This window comes from Microtus pennsylvanicus, chromosome 2 (assembly GCF_037038515.1).
Source record: "Microtus pennsylvanicus isolate mMicPen1 chromosome 2, mMicPen1.hap1, whole genome shotgun sequence".
Taxonomy (NCBI): domain Eukaryota; kingdom Metazoa; phylum Chordata; class Mammalia; order Rodentia; family Cricetidae; genus Microtus; species Microtus pennsylvanicus.
Window position 1 is genome coordinate 73535594 of NC_134580.1, and position 23703 is coordinate 73559296.

At 37.8% G+C, this 23703-nt stretch overlaps 1 protein-coding gene across 3 annotated transcripts in view; it reads left to right on the forward strand.

Annotated features, from left to right (window-relative positions):
- Window positions 1–1087: 1087 nt before the first annotated feature.
- Lrrc4c (leucine rich repeat containing 4C) overlaps window positions 1088–23703 on the forward strand; it is a 1351357-nt gene continuing 1328741 nt past the window's right edge. Inside the window, exon 1 of one of the 3 annotated variants that reach the window (XM_075961517.1) lies at window positions 1088–2080. The gene's annotated coding sequence lies outside the window, so the exon portion shown is untranslated. The remainder of the gene's footprint in view (window positions 2081–23703) is intronic. The other 2 variants (XM_075961518.1, XM_075961519.1) reach the window with 2 other exon arrangements.

A 23703-nucleotide genomic window follows, 5' to 3' on the forward strand; every position in this document is an offset into this window, starting at 1 on the left:
GCAAAAGTCCCCATCTTAGTGGGATAGAATTTTGTGCAATATTAATGATAGATAATGAATTATGTGGAATGGTGACTGGAGGGGAAAACTCAGAAAACTACACATGTGGGGCTGTTCTCTGGGTACCTTTTCCTTTTACATTTTATAGAATTTCAGTATTTCAAGTGGACATCATTTATTTTATTAAACCTGTGTTATTAAACACATTATTAATTCATGTTTGTTGTTCTGGGTGGCATTCTCTTGCCTCCCTCCTATTTTGTGACATCTGCTGGGCATACTCAGTATTACAAAGCTCCACAACTCTTCTCATCTTCTCCAATTGTGCAATTATTTTCCAGATATACTGTTTTAATTGAACTGAAGGAATTCAGTGAGTATCCTTGACTAAAGAAGCAGTATTGCAATGTGAGTCTCAACTTTAAAGAAGAAGACTAGGGTCCAGCAGCTGAGGGATTTAGCATATTAGACATCTATTTACTTACATGTTTTGGTACTAAAAGGGATACAGTGTCACTGTGCCACTCAAATATTCTCTACAACTTGAGAATAATAATAGTAATTAATAATGATAATAATAATACATTAACATAAATAACATCAATTAAATAATAATAAATAAAAGTTGAAATTCACATTTTAAATGACTGAAATTTGGTTTTCAGCATTCACTGGATCCAGGCTACAAAGAAGAAGGCATGAGCAAACTTTTTATATCCCCAGAAATCCATTTGTCCACTGTCCCATCAGTCAAATTCAGATACTTGTTGCCAACTCTAAGATTTATAGGCTAAGGCTGGTTTTTGAAATTGCTTTGTATTTCCATTTAACAGCTAGGGCAGCAGCATGTTAAAAATCTGCCTTGGCCTCCTTGGAGCCTATTTATAAAGCTAATTTGTCTCCCTGGACTTTTTGTGTTTTTTTTTTTTCTCCACCTCTTTCAAATACCAGCTCCAGGCTTCTAATCCCTTAACCCCCCTTCTTCGTCCCAAGCAAAATACTGTCAGAAACAATGGATGCAGGACAGTGACTATTCTGATGATATAGTCCTCCGCAGCAGAATGCAAGCCATCTCTCCTGCTGGCGGGAGATGGATTCGCTGCCCTCCCTGCAGACAAGCAGGCACACACACACAGAGCCCTGGGAAGTCCACGTTTACTGTACTGCGTACCGACTGCCTTGAAGAAACTGTAGCTAACCACCTTATTAGTATTCTTGCCTCCACTGTGTCTCACTTGCAGCATCAGAGCGCTGAGCAAAATGCAGTAGAGCAGGGACAGACACGGCTCTGGCAATCATCTCAATGCAGGCTGCCGAGTGGTGGGGGTGGGGGCATGCAGCGCATCAAGATTAATAACCTTGCCATAATCCGGGGCACCGTGCAAGCAGACACCTCTGCTGATTGACTCGCTCCTGGCTTGATACATCTGCCTCGGGGAGAGGAATCCGGGATCTAGTTCTCACCCCCCACCCCCCTGATTTTGGATGTTCTTTTGATTCTCCACAGACCTGGGAAGGTAACCGCAAGCCATAGCATCTGCAGCTCACAGCACCTCTTGGAGGTTCCTACTCACAGTTTTCATCACACAGGCTTCTGTGAGTGCTTATGTGTTTGTATGTGTTCCTGCGTGTGGGTGACTGCTTTCTCGTGAAAGAGACTGTGTAAGTGTCCGTCCTGTGTGTTTGGATTTGTGTGACAACCAAAGCAGGTATAACGCACAAGACGAGATCTCAACAGCGTGAAAATAATCTCCAGGCAGTGGGGCTCCCAATCTATAGTCCCCCACCTCTCACCGCCCCGTCTCTGCCCTACTCCCCGGCTCCTTTCGCCTTTGATGAGTTTTTGGGTTACTTTTTGGCGGAGTCTCTTGGACACGTTCTATGCCGTTGCTGGTGGATCAAATAAATGGAACCTTTGAAAGTTGATTATTTTTTTCTTATGTGACAAACACGCACAGAGAGAGAGAGAGAGGAGAGAGAGACAGAGAGAGAGAGAAGAGGAAAGGAAATTAGAGTGGTGTATGACCAGCTAGAGGATTTAAAATTTTCCTTGGTGAACTTTGAGGATCCACTTGAGAAGGTAAGTCACCAGACCACTCAGCTCTGGTACCTTGTTTTTTTACGATGTTTGTGTTTTCCGATTCCATATGCAGTTCATAAGCGCACACTTTGCGATTGTAATGCAGAGAGGAACCAGTGTGTGGCATTTGGGGTTATTCTCATGCCAAAGAGGTTATTTCCATTTCTATTGGAATGATCACCCCCCCCCCCCGCGCCGCCTTTGTCAGTTTATACACCTCTTCTTAATGTTTTCATGGTGAATTCTGGATGTAGGAAATCTGCAAATTTGTGAGAAAAATAAAAAGTGCTGCCTTTTTTGAAAGAAATCTCTAAAATTCAGGGGCAAATCATTGAGGTTAGCTGCTGGCAGAAGTACGGAGACAGAAGCAAAATTGAACATATTCAGAGACTGCATGGGATGGCAGTGGGGGTATAATCAGACTTTTATAATAACTGAAAAGTAGAGTCCTGAAGATCTTTTGTTTTTTTCCCCAAGAGCAGTTATATGTGCTCGGGAGCACAGCCACGACCAGGAGCAAAGGAGAACAAAGTGGGAACTGTTTGTGTGTCAGCCTCACTTTTGGTTTGACTCTTCCTGCTGCATCTCATGAACCCTTTTCAACACCGTGTCCCCTGCTTCAGACTACCGGTATCTGTTGTTGGGGGACATTTTCTCAACCAATGCAGTCCCGAGAGAAGGAAGTGTGGTTGAAAATTGCTCCTAATTATGTATTCTTGGCTATAAAAGAAAGCAGCATCGGAATTCATGTGACTTCAGTCACACGTCTTGCTGGGCTCAGGCTCCTCAATGATCCCTGGTGGTTACCTGTGCCTTAAATTTTTGCCCCTCTCTTTCCTTGAAACTCAAATGAAGGTAACATTTTACCTTTTTTTGATCTCAAGAAAGGAAAATACTATTTCACTGTAACTGTGTCTGCATCTCTGTGTTTGTGAATATATTTATGTCCGATTTGGCACCTCGCTTCTACCAAATAGGGAAAACAACTTGTAAATAGATTTCTAAAATGCCCGAAATCCCCAAGCGAAAGTGCTAGAATGATGGTCTTCCTCGGGAACTGTCTATGGTGGTGTATTTGAAGTGGAGTGGGGACTTTCTGTGGGCTGTGAGCCAACTCTAAAGACTGTTGTGATCATGTTCATGGCAGAGATGACAAGTATGCTAACTAGGCAAAGGAGGGCACACCTAAGCGATGCTTTCCAACTACTGATGACTATATTTAGCTAAAAGATGCTAATTACAGCATAAGAGATCTATTCAGAAATGACTGATGTAGTAAAAGACTCATAACTGCATCCAAGTTTGGAGATGTCAGACCTCATACTAAAAGAAACTGATATTTCTTCTTTTTTCCTATAAGGGAAATTACCAAATAAGCAAAGACACGAAATGTAAAGACAAGGTTATCTAATGATTGTTGTACAACGATGTTGGAGGAGTTTAACTGCAGCTGCTAAGATCTGTTCCCTGCCCCCAGCTGGCCCTGTGACTGACACTCCACACAGTTCTCTGATGGACACTCTGTGGGAAAACTCTGAGACACACGTCATGATATACCCTTCTTACTGACTATTATTAACTGGCATATTTTTTTCTCATAGATTCCAGCTATTGTTTCATTATTAGAAAAAGAACATTTTCTATTTTTTTTTTATTTAAGTGGCTGGAGCACAGTAGCAGTCATAATTAGAATTTTATTTTTTTTTTTCTAAAGGAGAGGATGAGGTAAGGATCATGAAACTTAAAGTCAGTAGTAGATACATAAATAGGAAACACAAAGTTTAAGAAAAGAAGGGCAGGGAAGTTCCAGATGCCAGCAGGGTGCAGCAGGCTATCAGGAGCCTCCCAGACTCTGTGAAGATACTGATTATTCCTTTCCTTCTCAACTGCTCATTCACCTGCAGCTTCTGATAACTAGTTCTCAGAAGAGCGGGCAGTGCTTTGGGTCATCTACTTGATACTACTCTTTGGAAAAAAAGAGAAGTCCTTTCTTAATGCCATTCTGGACGTCAGCAAACTAGTGCCTCTTTGCTTTGAGACTGTCTAACTTTGTCTGCCTCCTTCCCACTCACATTCTCAGGCAGTATGCATGTGGATTTAAACTGGGGGTGCGGGGAAATTAATTGTGTAGATTAATTCTCAACACCATTTGAAAGCAAGCGGATATTATTCTGTCTTTTATTTATTTGAGATTTAATAATTGCAAGGAGAGAATCTTCCAGAAGTTGCAATGTTTTCATTATCAGTTATTTTAGGTTCATAATAGCAGTGAAGTATCAGTCAACCCAGAATTCTCTGACTTCAGCTGGCACAATGTATAAGGCAATGCCATTGCATCTCAAGGGCTCCTGAGGCTGTTTGTGCAAATGCAACTTTGCCTCACTATGTTTAGCTCAGGTATAGCAACAGTAAACAGCTTTTGCTCAGACCTTACTCCAGGGTTCATGGCAGACTTTTTTGAACCTTGAGTTTTGGTAGAGAGTATTTTGAGGTTTAACAGGCTTGGCTTTCTTGCTTAGTGAATTCAAAGGCAAAAAGCAAGGAAAGGGGAGGGATGGGAACTTTCATTTCAGTAGGAATAGTATGTCAGTATACCCACTGAAGACAATGATGTTCCTTCAAATAAATAGATGCAAGGATATTTTTAAAGAATGAATTGATAAAGGACTGCTTTGAATTTATTGGGGGAGAATAAGGGAACTTCCATTTCCTCCTTTTTTTAATTCCAGTTTGTGGGAAGGCCTTTCTCTGGCTCTTTGCTCAACTCAGCCAACCAGACCCAACACTCTCCAGTGTGTTTCTATGCTTTTAATACCCAAGACACTTAACACATGAATAGTTCCTTCACTCTCAAACAGACAGAGTTGACAGCTGGAAAGTTAGCTTCTGAGATCCTTTAAAGGAAGCCAAGAAGATTATCCAGTTAGTTCAATATGAAAAAGAACTCTTGGCTCTCTGGCCCTGTCAGAACAAACAAACCAAGCATCCTGACCCTGAGGTTTTGATTGCTGAGTCATTACTACAACTTAGAGCTACATAAAATCTTAAGCTGATACAAACAATGATGGTGCAAACAGTGTCAGAGCTTCAACCTACTGAAGGAAATGCAAAGTCTTGAGTCTCCAGATGGAATAAATAATCTAAACAACGGATGTATTATATGCCCTAATTATTGTTCCTTACTACTAAAAACAAATTTTCCGGGATTTCCATTATTACAAAAGAAAAGATGATTAACTGTTCTGTGAACTGGATAGGGAGTTTAAGGTTGAAATAAGCTAAATAAACCCATTCAATTATCTGTATTAAATTTGGGACCACATAGCAATAACTAAGATAAAGCATAGTGGAGGCTTGGGTTATAACCAGGAGACAGTAAACTCTGGATTGAGATCAGAAGATATCCAACAGTATTGTTTACTGCTTAATAAGATCCTCAAATATAATTTGGAAACAAAGTATATTTGTCCGATACAATTTTAAATGAAATCTATTAAACAAGATGTGTTTTCTTTGTGATCAGATAGTACTATTTTTTGCTATAGTTTGCTTGTTTTTCCAACTGTTAACTTTACTCCTTTTGTAGTTGCTTGGTAGATTCTCTGTTTGTGCATGTTTATATGTATGTGTGTGTATATATATATATATATATATATATATATATATATATATATAATATATATATGTGTGTGTATTCATGTAGGTACATACATGTATAAATTTTTAAGTGACTGGTCAGGCTATAGGAGTCAAAACATTTGTAGATTCATGAAAAATAGAAAACATTGTAACTGTAAAATGATTATTGGTACTGGATTTCCAGAAATGACTATAATAGAAAAGAAGAAAAGAAGAAAGGAAAGGAGATAGGGAGGGAGAGAGGGAAAGGGAGGGAGAGATGGAGGAATAAATGGGAAGGAAGGAAAGAAGGAAGGAAGGAAGGGATGAAGGGGCGACGGAGGTAATGAGGGAGGAAGGAAGGAAAGAAGGAAGGAAACAAGGTGAAGAAAGACACTTGGAAATTCTAACTTTTTGGCAAGGTTACACAGGCTATTACAGAGTTTGTAAGATTCAAAAATTCTAGTTCATAATAAAACTGTACACAAGAATTTGAGTGGCCTTTGGAAACTGTAAAAATAGGGTAGCATATTTATCTACAATAACAGACAGGTCTTAATGAGGACAAGCATTATCAAATTAAATTGCATGTATGAGACAGACTAGGATTACAAAGCAGTGATAAAGACAATGTATGTTAACAATATTAGCTTTGCAGTTGAACAGACTTGGAATAGGTCATCTCTCAAAGCCTCAGTTTCCTATTCTATAAAACAGGAACAGTCAATCAAAGAGATTTCTCTGATGGGTTCATAATTCAGTTAGTAAAACCTTTCATATGAAATTAGAATTATGTTGGTAGCTCACAGTTTGTTTGTTTGTTTTTTATCAATCTTAATCTAGTTTAAGGAAGAGAAGGACCAACCTGATTCAGGATATTTTTATCCTTATGCAGAGGGCTAAAGCTGGAGAGATGAAGCTATGTTTCTGTAAGTTAGCTTGAAGGATTGATCAGACTTTCTCAGAGCAGCCTAAGCACTTTCCAGATGTTGTTGCACTTACGCTTACAATTGTCAAAATGATACTGAATGTAAGTAGAATCATGTGCATCCATCCATATGTCGCTACAGAAACAATTCAAATGTCAGCAAATGCTGTTAACATTGCTCTTTATCTACTGTCTCCTTTTGATCACAGACAATGAAAGATATCTATTTATTAGGTAGCTAGCTGAAAGGCACTGCCAGGTGGTCACTTCTGTGAGACGTGCAGGTCTCTCTTCATTTCCCTTTGCTGCAATTCCAGCATTTGAATGTGGCATGCTGCAATCGCAGGACTGCTCCTTAGAATTTTGACTTGATAGCTTAACAGAATTAAGAGTCCTCTTCTAGCATCTGACCCATATGGAGCTATGTCATTGTGTACGACCTTTATTTAGTTCAAGAACATATTGCTAAAGATGTAAAAAGCCTTGTTCCTATTAATGTAGCTAGCTGAGCTGTCAGCGAGGAGGCCAATTCTGCTTTGCTAACTCTGCACGGCTGGTACCACTTGACCCAGGTATTTCTGTTCTGCCTAGTCAGCCTTTCCCTGTACATGAACAGAGCTGGGCTCTGCCCTTCAGAATGTGGACTCTTACTATCCAGTAATGAATGGACTCTGCTTTATGATTTGCTTGGAACAAAGACCGAATTTAAACTCCCAGCACTTAAAATTCCATTTTACATAATTCATGTCTAGAGCAGCAAAAGAGGGAAAATAGATGTCAGTGATTCACAGTAACACACACATACTCACACTGCTGCCCTGAGTGCCACAACCTGGGGATGGAGCTAAAGAAATTTTCTCCAGCATATACTGCAGATTATATTGACAATGTACTTCAAACTAATGTAGTAAGTTATAATTATCACAAAAAGTAATAGTTGTATTCTGTGTTCTGGAAAGTTATGCAATGTATGTACTCTCTTAAAATATTAGTGAATTTGGGAGCAAGGGCAATGAATGAGCAGTTCAGAGCTCTTGTTGATCTTGGAGAGGAACAGGGTTTGATTTCCAGCACCTACATGAAGGTTCACAATCATTTGTAAACCCAGTTCCAAAGGATCTGATGCCTCTTTTGATCACCTCTGGCAGTAGGCATGCAGATGGTACACATACATATTCAAAACACTCATAAAGTAAAGAGAAAAAAATCTGTACAAACTTTTTTCAGTACACAAAGCAAAAGGGGGTTAAACTTTTACCCCAAATATTAGATTTTAGGTTACTACCCATCCACTGAGATGGTGGGGCTGATCTATTGGGATCTCACCAAGGCCAGCTGTACTAGGACTGAAAAACAATGGAATAAAACTGGACTCTCTGAATATGGCGGACAATTAGGGCTGCTGAGAAGCCAAGGACAATGGCACTGGGTTTTGATCCTACTGCATGTTCTGGCTTTGTGGAAGCCTAGCCTGTTTGGATGCTCACCTTCTTAGACCTGGATGGAGGGAGGAGGACCTTGGACTTCCCACAGGGTAGGGAACCCTGACTGCTCTTTGGACTGGAGAGGGAGGGGGAGGGGAGTGGAGTGTGGGGAGTGGGGGAAGGGGGAGGGAAAAAGGAGGCGGGGAGGAGGCAGAAATTTAAAAAAAAGAAAAGAAAAGAAAATGGAAAAAGAATTGTAAAAAAAACCTCAAATCTATTCTTTTACGTTATGGTGTCCATATATATATATATATATATATATATATATATATATATATATATATCATTGTTGTTTCTAAGAGATCTGAGAATATTTCCCCTTTGAATCAGTTAATGTCTTCTGTACAGTACATCATTAGTAGTTTATATTTTATGGTAATTAGATGAGTCTAGAGCTTGAGGCAGGCATCTTTTTCTTTCATGATTTTACAAGTCTTATTGGAATGGTTGGCATCAGGTGGGGGTATTATACTTCAATTAAAAGTTTGGAGGCATTGATAGAATGAACATCATGGGAAGTATCAGTCTGTGTACCCACTTTTTAGTGATGGAACTTTGGGTAGGTTAACTTTCTATCTGTACTTCAGTACCTTGACTTCCAGAATTGTAAAATGACTAGGAAAATCCAATCTTATAAACCACCAAGAACAGAGATTGGGATAGGATTTTCTCTCATTAAAAAGGATTTCATTGTGATACTAAGGAACATCGTTTGCTTTTAATCATCACTAATAGTAATTATGATTGTATCTTAGAATTTTAGTTTATAGGATTATTTTTGTATGTTGAAGGTATTAAAACAGTTATATGACATGAACGAACAATATTAAGTGTTTTTGTCTGTCTGACACACATATACAAAAGGTCTGAAGAAATTGTAATTCTAGAATGGAACTCCCAGATTTGTTATAAAAAGGAGGAAAAGAAACCACATTTTGGTAGCTCCTACATTTGTGTATATGTGTGCACCCTTGTGTGTACGGAGAGTGCATGTGGAGGGTATAGAACAGCCTTGGGTTTCATTCCTTAGGTACAGTTCACCCTTTCTTGAGGCTGTGCCTTTCAATGGCCTGGAACTCACCAAGTGGACTAGACTGGCTGGCCAGCAAGTCTCAGCTTCACTTCTTTTTGCCTTCCCAGTAGTGGCATCACAACGTCCACCAATATGACCAGTGATTTTTAGATGGGTTTTGGAAAGTGAGTTCAGAACCTCATGCCTTGCAAAGCAAGCACTTTATCCTAGTGACTGAGCAATCTTCTCATCTGCAAAGTTTTCTAGTTAAAGAGAAGAGATAATAATCTGCCTTCGACTTGCTTGTGTCAAAGAAAAGCATGAAAATTTAATTTTAAATCTCTCATTCTTGTACAAAATTTATCTAGAGTTTAGATGCAATGAAAATATTCAATTGTATTTTTATACCATTTTAGATATACCTTTATATTTATGCAAGTATGTATGTAAGAAACAACATAGCCTGCTAATGCTTGATGGAAAAATACTCAGTTACTCAGTGATGACTGGAACCTGTGTTCCAGTACTTTCTTAGTACACAAGACTTTTTATCTACATATGTGTATTTTATGTGTCAAGTCATAGAATCAAGGATGGAGTAGATAAATTTTCAGGGCACACTTGTCAAAAATTGCCTAAAATAAAACCTGTGACCTCACCTATTGCGAATCTATTAGAGAATCAATATAGATGATATGTTTAAGTAAAGCAGATTTTCTACACATACCAAGATAATGTTTGAATAAAAGAGTAAAAATGTGAAGGACAAACAATTTGCATAGTTATCCTAATAAAGTAACATATTTTGCTGCAAACCTAGTAGCAAGCAAATAGATTTTTTGATTTTTGCTTGGTGTAGATATTATTTCATGTCCATAAGCAATCTGGACTACAGATTTACAGGAGGGCAGAATTCAGCACTTCCTTATTTAAAGAGAAACCATGTTTACATGGTCTGCTTAGGATCTTTTTTCTTTCAAGAAATCTGGCCTATTGGGAAGTGTTGAGCATCTTACTAGTAAATTCCCTTTGACTTCAGTGTCATAGAATATATGAGACTAGGTTTGAAATGTCAGCAGGTCCACCTTGGTACAAGACCTTTCCTGAAATAAGATCTAACTAAAGATCTCTTCATGTTTTCTTCTGATTGATGCTACACCTCCCTCATTCTCTTTCATTTTTTTTGTCCTCTTGTTCCTCCTTGCCTCCCTCTTCTGTATGTCTTTGCAGCTCCAAGATTGACATTCATTTCTATCATCTTTGTCAGCATACCTCCATTCAACCCTCTACTCCCACAAGAATCTTCAAAGAGCAGCTCTGTTCCACGTATCTAGTATATTCTGTTTCCTCTGAGATTCATCAGATGGACAAACATATATTTAAAAATAATCAGTAATCAAACCTAATTCCTACGTCTAAATTTCACAACGAAGCCATAAATATTAGTTGAGATCATTTGACATCACTAAATCAAAATTTTTACTGAACAATTAATGTTCGGTATGAAAATATTCTATTCTTCAATTTTTGTAACCATTTCTTTTGCCATGTCTACTCTGTATTTGTTTGCTGAACACATTATGTGGTTTACTGCATGTGTAATCTTATTATTATGAGGAACAAAAGTGTAAGCAATATGAGTAATCACTAAAATATTGCCATTACATTGATAAAGGAGAAGTTAACATGATAGCCAAAATAGTTCAGAGTTTTGCAGAAGCAAAACAGAGGCATTCTTGGTTGGAAATGTAATACAGAAAGATAGCTAGGTCTGATACTAAATGAACAGTTCAATAGCGAGCAAAAATGAAAAAAGGGTTTGAGCCCTTCCAGAGTGTTTTGAAGAAAAAAAAAGAGCCCTCAAGATATTCTCAGTGAAGTTGCTACAGATGCACCACAGTCATGCAAAGAGGTACATCTTTATTCTGGAGATGCTGACAGGGAAACCAAGTTTATTCAACTTGTGATTTTTCTAAAGAAATAGATCATTACAAGCTGTGTAGATGTCTGTGTCATTGAATATGGCTACACAACCCAGTGCTCCACCTCCTCCAATTTGAGCCTTTATTCTTCTTAAGCAAAGTTTGGCCCTATTCTCTATTCCCCCCTTTATTTTCTTTTAGATTTGCCAATACCCTCTAGTTAAATTTTTTTTCCTGAACTGTTGAATTTTTTCTCCATAAAACACTTTTTCAAAACTTCCCTTACCTTATTTATTATTGTAAAATGAGAAGTTGGAAATCAAGACATAACAAACACCACTCTCCTTTCTTTAACTTTTGACCGGAATACCAACCAAAACCTGGAGAGCTGGTTGAAAGCTAACTTTTGACCTTTCAGTCTTAGCATGACACTTTGGCTTGAGGTTTGAGAGATGTAAGAGGTACTTTCTCTGCTTCAAGAAAATGTTCTCTTTCTTTCAAGCTACAGCCAGGACAATTGAGCAATGAAGGACTTCTAAATGTGCTAGCTTTCTTCAAAAGGTGTCCTGATATTTGAATTAGGGTCTCGATTCAAGGTAAACTACCAGAAAAACAGAAGAAAAGTGAAGCTCTTTGAAATCATGGAATTCTAATTCAAAACCCTGTTCAAAACCATAACACCTACTTGAAGAAGTGAGAGAGGGTTTTTTTTTTTTGTTTGTTTGTTTGTTTGTTTTTTTCCTGCCAACTTCTTAATCAGCTATTATCTTAGGTCACTGCTGTCAGTATTTGTCGACATGTTGGTTCTGTGTTTCAGAAACAAGAATAGGAAGAGTTCATTTCTTCCTGTGTCTGTGCCCAGGACCGGTCCATTCCCCTTTTTAGTCACTCTCAGTAATGGTTGCTAAATTGGGAATCCAGAATCAGAAGACACATTTCTCTACCTCAGTCATCCCTCCCCACCCCCGTATTTCTTAGCAAGAACCCTTCCCATCTGTCATACTTACTAGGAGGATCATCTTTCCTCTTGGCTTTCCTATACTTTCAGCTTTCTCCCAGCTTCAACTTTCCAAGGTGAGTCCCAAGTTGACTTTCTCATATGGAGGTATCATTAACCCTTTCCTAGTCTGCATCTGTTGTAGTCTCTGTCCTGTGCGCTCCTTGTTTTAAGCAGTTTAGAACTTCACAGTGGTAGCATCCATTTGGTTGCTTACAGCACACCAGGCTAGCTCCTCAAATTCTTGAGTGGGATTGTGACTGATTTGGCTTTAAGACTGCCAAGTTTCCCCAGTCTGCAGACCCACATCGAGCATTTGACAACTGCCTCCAATTTGCTGTTGGTAGATATAAACATCCTTCAGAAGGAGTAATGTTTTATCTGCCAAATCGGAATCAAAACAACTGGCATGCATTCTGTGTTTTTCATTTGTCTGCAACTTCATATTCATTTCCTAAATTTATTCTTTCTGGAAAATTATGAAGTCCATATTTTTAAAAATGAAAGCTAAATAGGTAGAAAGGTAGAGCAATATGGCTGTTAAAAATATTGGAGCATCCACTTGGATAAACAAATACCTGTAGTTGGAAATATCTCTAAGATGTTCTTTTCTAGGTCATTTAACACCTTCTTTCTTAAGGAAATATGTGTATATGTGTGTGTTTGTGTGTGTGTGTGTGCGTATGCTTAGATATGTCTTTAAAAGCTGTATATACTTTAAATTTCTAAAGTTCTATGCAAATGGAAATTTTGTTATGATTTATTCTAAAATTATTTATGGATTATACTACTTATATTTGTGCAGCCCAGTAAAACAAACAGCTGATTAAGGGGTAATCATTTCCTAGTTTTAAAGCACAAATATTATGGATGATTATGAAATAGAGCTTCAGAACCAGATGTGTGCAGCAGCCTTGTTTGTGTGTCTGGTGAGATACAGTAGAACCTGGATAAATTACACTAATGAGTTGGAGACCCATTACAAATCACCACATTTTCCCAATTATTGGAGAAGCAACACTGAGAAAAAAGAAGATTAAGCAACCTAGTTGATATAAAAGGAAGAAAAACTTTCAAATAAATCTAAAAGACATGAGGTATGTACACACACACACACATACACACACACGCACACACACGCATACCTGAATGCACATATACCCACATGCAGTGAGCCAAATTTTATTTTATTTTTGATTTTCTGAGACAGGGTTTATTTATATCTTTGAAGTCTGTCCTTGTACTAGCTCTTGTTGACCAGGGTGGCCTTGAACTCACAGAAGATTAAAGACCTGCGCTATCACCACCCAGGGAGTAAAATTTTATTATATGTTCTGAGGATTGTTGTACCCTCGTAAACACATTAATAGGTACTGTCACTTGGGATTCTATCAGATTTGATGCTCTCAGCAATTGTTCTGTACACATTCTTAGGAAGTAATATCCTTACTTCCCATGTTCACACATGCACACATCACCACACACACACACACACACACACACACACACACACACACACACACAGAGGCACGTATATCTCAAGTTCCTTGAGGTTCTATTTTTTAAAAATCAAAGGGCATATGCATTTCAGATAATTTTTATGGAGTATTTTCACTCTTTGAATACCCATTTGAAGCAAGATTTGAGAAGATGTAGGCCTTACCTTAAATGTGCTTGTAGTCTATCAGACATAGGGTCAAAATTATGCCTTCAAATTATGCCTAGATCATCTACATAATTTAAAGATAGTTTACACTTTTTACTTTCTTTTCTTCTTTTCTCATTGTTATCAGGCTTTGTTTGGAAGGTCAGCGCAACACCATTTTTCCCTGTGCTGCATCATTTCAAGTTGTATTTATATTTTACTTTGAACCACACAGCTCATTTCCTCACTAGAAAGCAGATGATCCTTCCATAACTCTGGTCTTCTTGGCAGGATAGCACTTTTGAACTGTGTTCTATCTCAGTCCTTTCTTGGGTTTATTTGAAAATCCTTTTGTATATCTGCTTATCGCCTTGTATTATGCTCTTTCCAGCTTCACATGGAAGATCCAAATGAACAGTTGTCATGTCTCTTCAGTATTTATTCAGTCCTTGCTGTGTAATGGATTTACCATGTATGTCCTTTGAATTGCTCAATAAGTTATGTTGATCTGAAGATCAAACAAGAAACCGAGTCTTAGCATCATGTAAACATCAAGTACAACACATGTTAAATCTTATTTGCAGAAGTCTGTCCATGTTTTTCTTCTATATCTCATAAGTCTGTGAAGATTGCCCAAGACAAAGTCCATACACCATGACATTCATTCCCAGATCCAACATAATCTCTATCACCCTCGCATACAAAAGTCAATGGATTTTCATCCTTAAAAATGTCCTGAATGAATGAAGACAGCCGTAGATACATGAACAGTGGAAAATGCAACATTCCTTATAGGAATGAAAAGAAAGATGGTATAGCCTTCAGAGGGGCATGAAGGAGAACTGTTAAAAGGCTTGCATACAGAAGGTATGAACTGGGATATTTTATTTGGCCTTTCCCACCCCAGTGAATCTCCACAGTTTTGCACCATAGACAAGTGTGTTTGATAGCTACATGTCTGTGAGAAACTAGATAGAAAACATTGCAAGACAGCATTGCAAACAATAAATGACAACATAATTTTACTGGAACTAAATCATACATCTATTAATTCGAGCCTTATCTTTTACACAAGTTTGTCCTCTTAACATTATTGCATTGGAAGAGGTGAGTCAATTCAGGGTGATGGAGTAAGGCAGGGTAGAGTTTGTTATCAGATACTATCAAATCTAAGCTTTAATGATGTCCATTGTCAGAGACTAAGCTGCGATTTGTGTCAGCTGTGAACTGTATTTAGAAACAGTATTTTCCCCTCAGTGGAAAGAACGAAAAGGATTGAATATTTGGAGGTCAGAAGGAAGAGATTAACTGGAAAAATGTTCAGATGCACTGTTATTTTTTTTATCTGTTCACACATCATCAGATTCAGGCATTTATCAGATTCATAGGGTTGTCAAATAGAAAGTCATTATAGGAAAGGTATTTGTGATTAGATCTTCCCCTTCTTAAATGCTGGACATTGAAACCCTATTTCAAAGATCTAATTCTTGGAAGTCTTAAACTATGAGCAGAGATTTCTACTCCACTTCTGGGAAACACTGGTAGAGGTCATTTGAGCTGGGCTGTGATGTGCATGGAAAAATGATTTGAAGAAGTGGAATGTTATAGCCTGCGTCCCACTGACTCGGCTTCAGAAGTAGAAGCTGGTGTTATAAAATAGGCTCTTCATGACAATTATGGCTACATAGAAGATTTCTGTACATCAGGCAGTGAAAGTGGGTGACTCATTTCTGTAAAAGATTTTTTTGATTTTTTTTTTCCACCAAATTCTGAGATGTTATTGCTACTATGGGACTTAGACGAGTTGAATTTCTTTACCCAAGTTGTTTTTCCATGGATGGGTGTATGTATTTATGAAGAAGTTCTGGCAATTTAAAATTGAAATTATATGCATAGGAACTAAAGTGATAAGAATAAACTCATCAACAGAAGGGGGATGCTTAAAAACAGGACTAAACTTGGGGTACGTTTTAATCTTTTAGCTATCTTTTGGAGGTAGAACCTTGGTCTGGCATGAATTATGATGGAATGGAAAATGAAATTTGTGGGTCCTCACCTCCTCAACAAACTTTCTTCCCTGGTTCTTTTTGGCTTAGCAGTAAATTCCAGTTTTTTTTCTGAATGCTATCAAAGCAATAGAAAAAGTAGAGAGGTTATATTAATTACAATAAAATGTAATATGGAATGTGGTCCTGTCACATCTTTAAAATAGTGACTTCTGTGAAATGATGTATGTATATCTTACACAACTGCCACAGAAAATCATCTAATATACTTTAAAAAACCAAACACTACCATATGTCCAAGGCTTAAGCTATTGTTAGGTCTCATAGATATGTAAAATACTCCATACTATTCTTTTCTTTTACAAAGATATGTAAAGAATGATATTTGAAGAATCTGAGAAGTCTTTTATTAACCTCCATGCTTAATTTGATAAAATTCAGTTTTTTCCATATTTATTCAAGTATGGAACACTGTTTTTATGAAACATCTATTAACAATTAGTAAATTAACAGTGCCCCTTGAAAGCCCTGTGGGAACAGTGACTTATATAACAATTGTACTGTGGATGGGAACCTGCTTACTAGGTAATCCTCGTGTGATTCATATGTGAATATATAAAGATGAAATGTTGCTTTATGCCCCTGAGGAACCTAATCATCTTCAGTAAGGTGCATAAAGCATGCTCTTCGATGTGTTAGAGTTAACCGTTATTCAATCATGAATTCATATTGGGAACCCAACCACTTCTGCTGTTACAGGTCAACTCACTCTCCTTAATAATGGAATATATGACCATTTGTCCATGCTAACAGCACTGACATTTCCATAAAATTCGACTGCAGAAACATATTGATATTTTCCAATATGCATGTTGTCTTATATGTGCAATAAGCAGTGTGCAATAATATCCTCTTAGATCAAAGCATTTCTTAACCATATAGCCTTTCCATCACATTCAGCGACTGTGGTTGTGTTAAGGGGCAGCATCTATAACTGGGTCTAAGTGAACATCTAGGAACATAAACCTTGGGAATTTTTAATAACCAGAATCTTTCCGAGATTGGCAGTTTTCCTGGAGGACCAGGTAGTCTCTGTGTTGTTGAGGTTGGCTAAGAGAATTCACTGGTTTCTAAAATGCAGGAGAACCATGAAATGCATTCAGATACTGCTTCTTTCCCTAACACCTCAGCCTCAAAACAAAACAAACCAAAACAAAGAGCAGGCAAGAATAGAAAGAGTATTCTTAGCTGAGCCAGCATGATATGAATGCTGCATTACCAGCTGCTCACTGAGCCGCAGCTGAGCAGATCTGCAGTCTTCAAGCTGCCCCACATCCTCCCTTTAATACTGACTGAAGAAATTCTCTTCTCAAGCAGGAAGTCTAACTTCCTCAGGTTGAATGATCTTTCCAACCTCCACAGGAAGGGAACTATCAGGACACAAATGCACAAATGGTAGGAATGCCTTTAAGCCCATCTTAATAATAATGAATTCTCTTTTATTTGTTTGTTTGATTTTTGAGACAGGGTTTCTCTCTATAACTGCCCTGGCTGACCTGGAACTCACTTTGTAGATCAGGCTGGTCTCGAACTCACAAAGTTCCACCTCTCTCTGCCTTCTGAGTACTGAAATTAAAGCATTTGCCACCACTGTGTAGCATGAATATTTGTTTTTGTACAACTCATGATCCTGGAGTCCTTCCCAGTGTAATACAAAAACAGGGGATTAAGCAGCATTGTGGATATTAGTTTGTAGTTGAATGGTGAGTTGAGGGGAAAAAGGCAATGGGACCAAAGGCCTTGACAAGATATCATTCTCAAGGTCAGAGGCTGCCCTGCGTATATGTAGAATAGAAAGAAGTCAAGAAGATTTCTGAAATCTCATTGATCTCTTCGCAAATAAAATCTTCAGGGGAGTGTGTTAAACAGATTCCCATACCTCTGTGTATTTCCACCAATTGTGAGAGTTCTACAGTCTTCAGGTAAAACGACATCAACAACAGGGGCTATGGATAAGATACTCTATAACAATGTTTAACGAGTCTCAGTGTACTCACAGAGAAGTCTAGGAACCAGACAAGAGGCTCGAAAATTCATTTCACATTTGTAGAGTGAGTCCGAGGACAGCTGCAGGCCCATGGGTTGTTGTTTGGTAGCCATGGTGGACCTGTGTCCATGCATGTAGCGAGCTCCTTTATACTCCATCCATTAACCTGTTATTGAGTAACAAGAGCAACAGATGGAATTGATATGCTTTTAGCTGGGAATCTAAACATAGAATTATGTGTTGTGGGAGCTGCGGGTTGCATTCCGCCACCCAGCTCCTGCCACGGCCTAGGTTTACCCGAAATAACAACACATTCTTTTAAACACTGTTTGGCCCATTAGTTCCAGCCTCTTATTGGCTAGCTCTTATATATTGATCTAACCCATTTCTAATATTCTGTGTAGCACCACTTGGTGCGCTTACTGGGAAAGATTGAGCATGTCTGACCTGATGGCTAGCTGCATCGCGTCTGCCCTGGAAAGAGCTGCATGGCATCTGAGCTCACTTCCTCTTCCTCCCAGCATTCTGTTGTTTACTCCACCTATCTAAATTTTAACCTATTAGGGCCAAGGCAGTTTCTTTATTTAACCAATGACCTTCCTCCATCAATTATGGGTTAGTAAGAAAGACTTTCAAAAAAATTGACAACTATGGAAGCCAGATTTAAAATTCATGTTACTTTTCTTCTTTCAGAATGACTGATTTTAATTTAAACCTACCGTGAAAACTGCAGAAAAATCAAGAATGGCAGGATTTGACTGAAATTATTGAGGGAAAAAGAAAAGTTACACATTTTCCCCCTTCTTTTCATCACTGGAGATGTTATAGCATTATTTGTGACATCAGGATATATATTGGGGTATGGAGAGTAGAAGACACAATGTGGCCATTTGTAAAATCTCCCCACTCTTCATATACCATCCTCTGAAACAAGCGATAGATTCCTCTTCTTTCTCATGGACTACCCAGGTATCAGGACTTAGTACCCGGGATACTGAAGTACTTTGCAGGAGAACGTGCAGTCCATAGGCTTTTTATTATCTTCTTCTCCATCACAGAGACTAACATGATCTCAGTGTTGAATTTGCTTTCATTATTTTGGATTTAGATTGTAATGAAGCAAATGGTTTTAATCTTAAACCTCATCTAGAATATTGGCCATGAGTACAGCATCTTAGAGGGGATTAGAGATGGGAGAATCTGCTTGTGTGCTTGTGTTTGGGTAGAGACAGGATGAGCATGTGTGTCTTTAGTGTGTATTTTACCCTTTTTCATGTTCACCTTTATTTCCTTGTCCAATTCTTAAACTGTTCTTAAAATTATAGAATAGCTCCTAAATCATGTGTAACTTTGATGTACAATACTGTTTCATTAATTAAAAATCAGGTCATGTCTGATGCTGATACAGTTCTATGATAGCGGTCCTTCCTGCTACTTTATCATTCTTTTTCTTTCCTAAGAAAAATATTGGGGACTTCTATGTTGATCAGAGTGGCATATAACTCCTGGGATCGACCATTTTCCTCTCTGAACCTGATCCTCCAGTGTAACTGGGACTATATGTACTGCCATAACCTATTCGAAAAATGCTGCTTCAAATCATCCCGCTTCAGTTCACCTTTAACTTTTTGTAACCAGATTCATATCAAAGTGTTAATGAATGTACTGATTGATTTTTGTCAACTTGACACAAATTATGCATTTCTTGGAAGAGGGAATCTTAACTGAGAAAATGTTTCCTTAAGCCTGGCTTGTAGTCAAGTTCACAAGCCATTTTCTTGATTAATGGTTGATGAGGGAGAGCCTAATGATCTTATAATCCTTGCCGGCCTTGTCAGACCTAGGTGGTGGTCCTGAGTTGTATAAGAAAGCAAACTGAACAAGTCATGAGGAGCAAGTTAGTGAGCAACATTCCTCCACTGCCTCGGTTTCAGTTCCTCACTCCAGTTTCCTCTCTTGAGTTCCTGCTCTGAGTTCCTCAGCTAATGCAACTGTATCCTGAGATCAGTTCTTTTATTCCCCCAGTTGCTTTTTGTCAAGGTCATTTATCACAGCAATAGAAACCCTAAAAGACCTAGTAATTCAAGATATTATGTTACTTTTTGAAAAAGGAAACTGGTATTTTGCTGTACAATAAAAACGATATACTAACATTTCTATGCTTAATATTGCCACTTATGAAATGAGAAAATTTTCTGCGGGGAGTGCTGGTGGTTGATAGTGGTCAGTCCTTCAGATAGCCTCCTTTTAGGTAGATCAAAAACACTGAAAACATACCTAAATAGAACTTCTTAGCACATTTTTTTTAAATGATTACTGCACTTTTTTTTTTTCCATCCCAGAGCATCCTATCACTTCAGCACAATGGACCGTTTCAATCCACCCTTTCTCACTGGGTTTCACTTTGAGGAAACAGAGTCAGTCAGTGGTCAGTGGTGTCCCTGTAGAAAGGGACCTTTGCTCTGGTTTATTTTTATTTTTTTTAATGATGTACTCCTGAAGCTGACCACTAGATGTCTCTATGATTACATGCTGGGCCAAATCAGACACATGGTCTAGCACAGCAGTGAAACTCAGCACAAGGCCCAAACTCCAAAAACCTATTATCACTCCAGTCATCTGCTCTACAGTAAACTAAGGTGGTGTCTCTAGATACACTGCTTGACTGTGTCTATGTGATAGTGTAACTTAATATAAACAGTCAAGTCCATCTGTCCCCCAGAGAACCTGTGAGTGTGAAAATTCAGTTTCAACTGGTCATTGGCAAGTGAATATGTATGTGTGTGTGTATAATATTCAGAATACCACAGTAATATACAGGCATAAAGATTATGAGGTGATGTTTAGCTTTCAAAATGAAATGCAATAACTATGGGTGGAATTGTTCCAAGCTCTCTGGCTACAGCTGTCTTTCCTATTATACCTTGGTTTGTGGAGCTATAATCCTTCAGACTCCCTTCCCTCTTTTTCATTCTTCTTTCAGTCATTTATTCTATTATTTCTTTCTAAATTAACTTTATCTCAGGAAACAACAAGATTTTATATTGGAACGTGTTTGTTTGTTTTTTAAACCTACTGTTTAAAAAGAAGCATACAGCACAAGTTATCAGTAAATGCTTTTGCTGGATTTTACTTGATGAGGAGGACACTCTGTACAGAGAAATGTGAAATTAGTGGTTAATAGAAATTATTATTAACATATAGCTACATTAATATGGTTACATGTTTAGAATGGTATATGAATGACCATCTTTAGATTTTGGAAATAATCATGTTTTCTTTTCCAATTATTAAACAATTCTAAAGTGTCTAAGAAAACATGTTCAGATTAGCTGAGTAAAACAGAAGAATATGTTTTTAAACTGTGACAGACAGCATCAACCAGTTTCTGTGCTTGGCTTATATGAATTCCACATACTGTTGTAGCCATGTAAAAACAAGTTGAGAGGAAATATTAAACAAATGCTCCAAAAGATATACACTCACAAGGAAATTTCAATTCGTAGACAATTAGGGGCATCCTCAAGTTATCTGGAAACACGTAGAGATGGATGAAGTCCCAATTCTATTATTATGATATTCTTTCTACTTACTACTTATGAAGATATCTTTTTTTTCTTACAAAGAGTATCATGACAAAATTGAACCATATTTCCATCCATCTCAAATGGTTGTAGACTCACATGGGACAAGAGGATAAAACACTGTAGCGGCATAAACGAATGCAGACAGATTGTAACAATATATATATAGCTTTAATGTCGAAATAAACTTACAGAACCACCGTTCCAGCGGAGACCAGGAAAGCAGAAGCCACAGGTGGGAGCACGCTCACCAAATTTATAGGCAGACATTAGCCCGAGGCGAACACGCCCCCCAAGGGGCAGGACTTTTCCCTACATCTCCCCTTTTTGTCTAAATAAGACAGAACCAAACCAAATACAACTATATACAATAACAACAAATAATAAATATAACAAACAATATTGAGAACAAAATCTTTGCTAAACATTCTATCTCAAGGAGTCCAAATAATGTAGAAAGTAACTACAATTATATAATCTTCAACTCCGTCAAAGATCTGAGAAGGGAATAAACACTACTCAACAAACGAGATATATCCAAAATGTGCAACAATTGACAGAGACAACTGACTACCTGGGCAATCACACAAAGTCTCGTTTGCAATGTTGAGTCAACCAATTTTGGCTAAGGCCTAACATAACTGACATACCATTATTAAAGGCAAGGAACTTTTCAAAACTATCTTACCTTGTCTTGGCAGGATATGACAGTCCTGTTTTATCCATTGATGCACGCTCTGTATCTCTGTCAGTGGTTGAGGTATGGGCATTTCTTTGCCCAAAGGCCAGTTCTGCCAAAAAGAAAGGCTCCAGGTGGAGTGTCTTTGGTGCTCAACATTCTCTCGGGAATAGAGCAGTGTTGCCAGGAGCAATTGTGTCTCACTATCACGAAACTCTGAGTTAGATTAAAGGCCATTTTCTACAGCTCTTTGAAGAAGTTGAAGATTATCTATCTATACTGATTATAATCTCTATATATCTAGAGAACCTGATTAGTCTAATTATAAATGACAAACTTTGATGACTATTTATCTATATAATTCTCAATATCTATCTAACTTAAAGACTAAGACAATAAACAACTGTGTAACAAATGAGGATAATGACCTCCAAATATAAACACTGTACAAATATACATTGCAATATGGTAAATATATATCAATATGCAAACATTATATAAGTATCTTAATCAGAGGTAGAAATGTACACTGCAATATGGTAAATATATACAATATATATATATATATCAATACAATATATGTCAATACATAAAAATGTTTTAAACAGAGATAGAAATATGTATGCATACAATAGTCAATATAATTTAACTTTGTATCAATATACAAGAATCGATACCAATATATTTGTCTAAAAGCAGTAACTCACAATTATAAATCTATTATCCCATCATTCCCTCTTTTTTTTTTTTCAAAATGATCCTTGAGCTTATAAAATTCCTCCCCCAACCTCCCAACCCCTAAATGATGTCCCTAAACCCATAGGTAAATTTTACTGGGAGAGGGGACGTCGTTTTTTTTTTTTTCTTACAAAGATTATCATGACAAAATTGAACCCTATTTCCATCCATCTCAAGTGGTTGTAGACACACATGGGACAAGAGGATAAAACACCAGCTGTTTTGTGTTTTTAGCCATCACTCCCAGGGCCTTTGGTCAGTAGATCAGTGGATCAAGCTGGTCTCCTTTGAATTCCTGAGGTACAAGTAATTTCCTGAGGGCAAAAAAGAAAGTTGTTAGGAATTGGCACACAGTTGTCTGAGTTACTTTTCAGCCATGGGAAAGTGATCCAAGTGTCTACAAAAATTTACTCACTAGTTTTATTTCTGAGTATCAAAGAAGAAACAGAGAAGCGTGGCATTTTCAATTCCAAATGGTTTAAAAGTGGCTAATAATAACTAACAATTACTGATCTTACTAGGAGTTGTAAATTATAAGGCATTGTATCTTTAAAACAATAGCTTGCATTTATTAAGTGCCTTTTCTATATCAGCTGCTATTCTTTGACCTTTGCAATAAATAAATCATGTACTCTTCACAGCAAACCTTATTACTGTTGCTGGGATCCAAGGAACATAAAGGTTAAAAAACTTGTTAGCACCTACAAAATCAGACTTGAACCCAGACAGTTTAGCTCTGCACTCCCTGAACTGTTAGCTTCCCAGGAAAGTTCTGAATGGTTCTGGGGATGCTTTAATTGGTGTGACTGATTCCCTCTCATCTCTTATTCCCTAAACATCCTCATTGGCCAGTGTAGCCAGAGTAACACTAGCATCACTTCAAGCCTTTATTCGCTTTCCAAGGAAACTCTCAGCGGCCATTTGATTTCTTAGGTCCATTGCATTTTGACCACTAGGTAGATC